Raw genomic sequence first — 7,842 nt, forward strand, 5'->3', positions numbered from 1 at the left:
GAGTAAGTGTATGATGTGAATCAGAGGTCTCAAACTTTTTATTGACAAATTCATTTAGCATTATAAAAAAATAAAAAATGTTCATGGTGAACTATTCATTGTTCCATGTGATTTGTTTTACGATTCTTTATCAGATACCACTCTCTGAAATACCTGAAATACCACTCAATGTCATAAGTACCACAGGCGTTCTCTGTATGAATGTTGCCTTGAATTGTCAGGAACAAGCTGAATTTGTTTTGAACACAGGAACTGTCATTTTCAAATATCTCCACTAGATGTCAATACAGTGACACACGAGTGAAGGTCCCTGGTATGCTGTAGATTTAGTAGAACATACTTCCACCCTGAGCATTCACACTTCAGAATGTTAACTGGCAATTATTACACAAGCAAACAGCATTTTCCAAACCATTGTTTCTTCATGTTTTCTGTGACCTCTTGTCATGACATTTGCAAAGGACGCACAATTTTGATCGACGATGTGCTGACAAACAGTTAAAGAAAACAACAAAATCCCTGTGCCATCAACATATTTTATTGTGAAACCATTCATTGTTAATAGAGAAACAACATCCCCACAAAAGGCCCGTATATCCTAATTCATTAATATAGTATACTCTTGATGTTGAATATTTATTCCATACAGTATCCATACAGCACTGTTTTTGTTCTTGTTTGTCTTGCAACAACAACCCAAAACAATTCCTTTGTATTGTGAAAGCTTTACCTGACAATGAACCTCATTGTGATGTTAGGCTAATGTTAGTTTAGTTACTAATACGTTTAGAGTGGGTGTTAAATGGTCTGATTTCACTGTAGTACATAAGTTGCCACTAAGATGTGATAGTAAACAATAAACAGGAGCAGAATATTAATTAATACTATCTAATAGCACACACACGTATGTATATATACATGATGTATATGGACAAAATCAATTCAAGACGAGGAAAACTGTGCTCCTCATCATTCTGTATTTTCACAGAAAAAAAGTTACACGGCAGGAGTGAGAGGAGGAAATGTACATTTCCGTGTGAAAATATCACTTTCTCACACCAGTGCCCAAATGCGTGCCAAATAAATAAGGAGTAACATCTCTGTGGCTGCTTTGAGAAATTGGTCTCTGGAGAGCAGACAGCTTCCCAGGTTAATTTATTCTGCATCAATCTGGCAGCATATGTACTATTACAACTTTTAAACCTGGAGCAGGTCACATTGTGTGTGTGTGCGATCCAGCTGAAGATAACTTCTTATGGCTCCTCGGGATGGCTGCTGCCGGTTGATTCTGGCTGACCATGAGACGACCCTCGTATTCTCTTGTTTGTCCCGTGAGTTTTTGGTTGGCCATTGAGGACTCTCTTTGGCCCCGCTCCCAGTTGAGCTTCTATTTCTGAAACCCAAGTGGCTCTTAATGAAGCTGCTAGGTTTGGCATGGGCCCTCAGCAAACCCAGGCCTGATCAGACTCTTCTTCTTCTGCCTTGGCAGCCGCACTCCGTGCTCCCTCTGGCTTCCTAATTTAGTAACGGTGGGTAAAAATATGTGCTAACGAACAAGGTCTGGTATGTCAGGCTAGCGTCCAACAAAGCAGAGAGGAGGGAGGGAGGGAGGGAGGAGAAGGAGAGAGGAGGGTTGCTGTTTTCACAACAGGCGCCCAGTGACAGGGGTAGAGTCACTCAGACCTCTCTGACGTGTGTGTGTGTGTGTGTGTGTGTGTGTGTGTGTGTGTGTGAGTGGGGGGTGAGCACTTAAAATGTCTCACCCTTGCCAAACTCCATTCAAACACGTGTATGTTTTTTATCCAATCACACTCTCAGGCTTCAGAAAAAAAAACTGTGATGAATGCTCTTAAGTAATACGACATTACATGTCATTTTACATGTCATTAGTCTTGTAATATTGTGTGTATGTTATCTAATTTGTAACATTTGTTATTTACACGTAAGCCTTACTGTAATTAGAGTTTATTCTTGTAATATTACAACTTCATTCTTCTATATCTAATCTTCTAAAATGCTAATGCAATTATATACTATTATATTAGAAAATGCTTATATAATAAAGACTGTAAATATGGACAAATTATACAGTAATGCAACTGTGTTCTGGTAATATTATATACTTCCGTTGCAGAGTTGCAGTTTCTTGTTAATGACGATGAATGGATTATTTTTTTACAATCTTGCAGTATCAACTTTAAATTGTCCAACTAGGCATACATACAATGTTAGTGGGACTTACTTTCTACCAAAGAGCTGCATTATTGTAATATTACTAAGTAAGTCACATAATCAGACACTGTTGTATTCACATAGTCCGTGTGCTTCTGGATCTGTAAGGAAATCCTGATGAAATGTGAGACACAGAGCTCTGTACACACGTGTAGCATAAGAAAACCTCTTATTAATGTCTTCTATCTTGTTCTCATGAGGCTTTAAAGATTGTTCATGAACACGTGTTTTATGACAAACACAGAAGTGGTGGTTAAGAGTTGATTCTGAGTAACACTAATGACATGTTTACTGCAGTATACTGAATTTTATACTGATACAGCTGTTTTTACAAAACATAAAAGAAAAGTTTTTGGGTAAAAACCAAATCCAGATTAAACGGCGCATGGACTCCCCAAGCTGTGAGCATCCACTGTGCTCCAAATGACTCCATTTTCATCTGTCAAGGAAAGTCAACCATAGAAATCTGCCCTCAAACACTTTAGCACTTGGCCTTCCTGTTCACAGTTTAGCAGGCTTGTGGCAACCTTGTCAACTTCACTTGTAAACTCAAAGCTCAGACGAAAGCACAGGCTAAATAACAGCCAGTTACCAGTAGGTTGTTGTTGAGACGAATTTCAGAATGAGTCACGAAAAACAAATGTTGTGCATCTACTTTAGCTGCAAAGAGAGATTGGGTGAAGTTGTGGTGCGAGTCAACAAACCACACTCCCCATGTCTGTGTGTGCACGAACCTGCTGCATGATTTCTCACAATCACAAAAAAAAAAAGAAGTCATGCCTCATTAGATGTTTACAATTATTTCATATTGTTTTTGTTTGATTTGAGTGTGTTTGCACAATAGCAATAATAATCATCATAATAAAAGAAAATGCAAAATTACCTCTTTGGAACTATTTTTATTTCCTTTGTTATAAAGACATCATTTGTTCCATGTGACTGTTACATGCAGCAGTGAGCTAACAACAGTCCAACTCTGCAGAGCTTTAATTGTCAACATAGGAATGTGTGAACAGTCTTGCAGAGCGAATAGGAAACAATTTATGGCTCTAACTCGCATTAACACACATGCCTACCGTCTCTCATCACAATCATGTTCAGTCATATGCTCGCGCCTCTCAGATATGTCGCAGTTATTTGTTAAAACCACAAACTAGCACCTAACTTTTACACAGCTGTCCCCACTTCCTGTGTTAGTTAACCCACAGATGCACGCCCCCTCAGCTAAGAACTCAAGACCCCGCTTGTAAACACTAGATTGAATTTAATCTGACATAATTGTGTATGGAATCTTAGATTGTTAAAGAAACGAAATAAATCTTCTTTTTTATTATTTACGTATTCATTTTGCATCATAATCCCATTACTGTGATATTATAAGAATATCCTTTTGCGGTCATATTGCCCGCCTCTACTGAACAGTTGCTTTTTCCCATAGTTGCACGTTTTTCACCTGACCGATGTCGACACTCGGTGCCTCTCAGGTCATTTGAGTTTCAGACATCTGCTAGCATGAGAGTCACATATTCCAACACTACTCTTTTACTTTAAAGCAAGGATGTCACACTCAAATGCCCTGGGGGCCATTGGGTGTCTAGTTTGGTCAGGAGGGGGCCATTCCTCCATGATATCACCATTAGTGAAATGAGTAAAATAGCAAATAACTAGTATTATATTCTGTCTATGTTCTATCACCTCGGCTACATATGCTGTGTTTAAAGGAAGAGGAGGTTGCAGGCCACATGTAATCAATCTGGGGGGCCGCATGTGGCCCATGGGCCGCCAGTTTGACACCTCCGCTTTGATGCCACACTTTCCACAAAATTGGGTGAAACTGGCACAGTCCTGTTGCTGCTAAATTGCACGCCACTGTAACAAAGCCTCCCCATTCTGACTCATGGCAAATATGCAAATGTCCCCACAGCTGCTGCACTTCAGATAAAACATGTTATTTGCGCATAGAATGAGGAAATGTGCTTCAGTGGTGTAATCAAAGTATTTGTGCAAGTAATGCTCCAGTTAAGAAGTGGAGACAAAGCCAAGAACTTAAACCAGGCAACCCTTCCTTTGAGCCGACTGAAGCTGTCCACAGCAGAGACACGATAGTTACAGTGCAATCAGATTAGCTGTCTCTCCATCCGGAAGCATCTTTCCACTGCCAGTGCTTTGTTCAACAATAGTCCTATATTCAAATGTGAATCGTTCCCTGCTATGGCCAAGACATTGGAAGGCTTAAACTTGTGTTTATCCTTTCCCAAACCTTGGCCTGATTTGAAGCATATGCGGAGAACAAATCTACTATTGTTTCACCATGAAAGCTTCCTCCTTTCCATTCAGCGTCAATATCAAAGCTTACAGAGAGCTTTGGAGGTGATATCGCTCTCCTCAGCTAAAACAATATAAGGGACACTAAACCAACAACTGTGTGATGTCAGCAAGGACGTCCTCGCTCTCTCTCAAGTGCGGTTTTTAGCAGTATTGCGAGAGGGAGATGAGGGGAATTTAATCTTTCCTTCAATGGCCGTGCAATCAAGCTTTAGCTGCTAAAGCACGGATCAGCAACTGTTCACCAGACATTTCCGAAATGAAGCAGTTAGAGGGGGCTTGTCTGAATCCCTGCACCCTCCAAATCCAAGAGCGCACAAGCACACACGCAATGCTGTCTCTCCAGAATGATGACCATGAAAGGATTGTACAGCTGCTCCTGTCACCTTTGTCAAACGGGTGGAAATCAGCAAGTTGTCCATTTTCTTCCTCCGACTGCAGTGATTTGAAGGTAGACAACAAAAAACAAGAGATGGACTTGTATAAAATAGTCACCCACTTCCAAGAGGCTTGACCAGCAGATGGATGAAGACCCATCAGACCGCTGATCCAGATGACGTATGCTTGTTGTTGTAGTTTTCTCGGAGTGATGGCTATCTAGTTATGGTGTCTAATGACATTTGCCTGGGGGAGCTCGGTGGAGCAAGTTGCTTAAAATGGAAGTAACAGCCGAATCGAGGCCGCCAGAAAAGCTGCTAGACGTCTCTTCTCTTCTCTGTTGTCATCGCGTTAGTTTGTGATTGGTTCTCTTTTTTTAGGAGATTCTGAAGTTGTATCTGCAGAACAAAATCCAATCACTGGCAGACCGGATTCACCCAGTCTATGGGATTCATGTGGACACTAGTGCACTTGGAATAGTCCATGTTAAAGCTGTACAACATAGGCTCTGTCAAGCAATACTATCAGACCTTTTTTATCGTGCTTAATCCAATCGCACATAAGCAATCCAGTCACAAGAAGATTTAAAAAGTTGTTACATGCGTAATTCCCCTTTTTTACATTTATTACATCTCTATCGAGTCAGTGATGTTTCAGATGATTTTTCCTCTAATGTCATGATGTGAACATTTTATGAATATGGCACATTTATACATTCGGTGCAATTAAAACCACTTTGCTGTCTGCAAAACAAATGGATGCTTCTGCACATGGACTGACCGAGGACTTGACCAAACCTTGACCGTGCTTTTAACACACTACCAATGACAATATGCTTCCAAAGGTAATGCAAGAGAATGTGAGTGTGCTACTACTTGTTGCGTATGGAAAATAAGTAATAATAATCTTTTACCTTTAGGCAAGTTGATTTAGGCCAGAACAGCAGGTTTAACAATGTTTAGCTAAAACATAAAGCCACCTGAGCACACATATATGACAACGTGACTTACTTACCTGTACTGTTGAAACCTTAGGTCGACGAGCAATGGCGTCTTTACCAGAGGGCGCTGCTGTGCAGAGGAGGAGTATAATCTTTTATAAGTTTTCCTGTGTCAAAAATGTCGTTGAGCACAAGTTAATAATAAATTCAACTGTCCACAGTTTTCATTTGATGATCGCAATCTCCTCTCCAGTGTTGTTTTTGGCAGCCATTCTAGTTTTAGTCCTAGTTTTTTTTTTGTTTTTTTAGTCACATTTGAGTCATTTCTATATTCACGCACGTCTCGTCATCTTTTCATCATCAAAGATCCATGTTCGTCTCGTCACCGTCTCATTATTGTCGAAAAAAAAAGGGGCGTCAACGAAATTATTTCGTCATCGTCGACGAAAACAACACTGGTAGACACTCTATGTATAGTGTAGTTGTGTGTGAATAGTTTGTTGTGGCACAGCCGAGACAGCCCTGCGCCTGCAGTGTTGTGGACGGGTGAACTGCTGCGCGTGCATGCACGTATACAGCGCACACCTCACTTTCAGCAGAGGGGCCCCAGAGTGCTTCTTATTGGCTGATTTGAAGCAAGGGCGGGCACTGTGTGGCGGCTTTGTCGTGCATTGTGTTTTTATTGTTGTCACGTTGTTGTTTCGCTCTTGAGTATTTGATATTGTGAGATTTTGGTGCACAACATTTTATTGATATGATAATATCAGGTCATCAGATTGGCATTATTCAGCTGCAATTGTGTGTGTGGGTATAAGAGGAATATGTGGTAATTTTTCTGGATTGCATTATAAGATTTTCCTGCATGGCCACACCAGAATTTCCAGATTATTAGTTGTTGACAAAGCCAACGATACCAGTGAACTCTGAAGGCGGACTTCTAAAGTACAAACAACCATGTCTTCAGACCAGGTACAGTAGCCTATGTTATAGCAGTTTATACAAATATGATGACATTGCTGTTGTGCATGCACATTGTTTGCGAGGATGACTTCAATAACATGGCCTGACACACACGCAGCAAGCTGAAATACTTGAGACACAGATGACATGCAAACTATTTACACTTGCTGGTTCAACGAGAACAGGAAGCAGCAAGCGAGAGTGAAAGTCAGACCAATATTTACCCTTCAGCCTGTTATTCTGTCACTCTCCTTAACAAATCTTTGGTGTTTGTGCTGCCTCCGCCATGACATCTGCTCACTATATAGTTCCACCTGTGTGACCTTGATGTTTTTCCACATGTGAGGAGGATTGACTGTTCACAGCAAACTTTTAGTAATGAAATGTAAATACAGTCTATTCTATGACATTTTAGTAGAAGCAGACCTTCCCCTTGCTGTCGCAGAGCAATCGCCTCTGCTGCAGACCTGAGGAGCCATTCAGCCTGTTGTTGTAAGTCGATGTACCATCAAAATTATCTTTGAAGGTTGAAATTGTGTGACTTTAAATAACAACATAAAACATTAAAGATAAAAGCGAACATATGTGAATAAATCAATGACTGTGTTTCACAATAGGAGTTTCAGGGGCAGTTTGCCTATTGTTCGGCTGTGAAAGTGAATGAGAGGCTAAATGTCTGCCTGTGGTTCTCTGACCTTTGTGGTTCCTCTGCTGACTCGGTCCAGGTAAGTGCAGGTTGTGTGATGCAGTGGTATCAATAATAGAAGAAAGGCAACCCCCTCCCTCTGGTTGCTATGTGGGTCAGAGGAGGCTCTAAGTGGATGGGAGAGATTGATGAAGAGCACCAGGGAGAGCGTCAGAGCCGCCCACCTCACAGCGGTGCAACCCAAGCTGCTCCCCCTGCACTTGTTCCGAGGCCCCCCTCCTGAGCTCCAGTGCCTCGCGCTCTTTAAATGACCTTCAAATTAGCCTTATTTTTCAGGGCCCCAAACCCTTCAGGGTCTTTC

This window comes from Solea senegalensis, linkage group LG10 (genome assembly GCF_019176455.1).
Source record: "Solea senegalensis isolate Sse05_10M linkage group LG10, IFAPA_SoseM_1, whole genome shotgun sequence".
Lineage (NCBI taxonomy): Eukaryota > Metazoa > Chordata > Actinopteri > Pleuronectiformes > Soleidae > Solea > Solea senegalensis.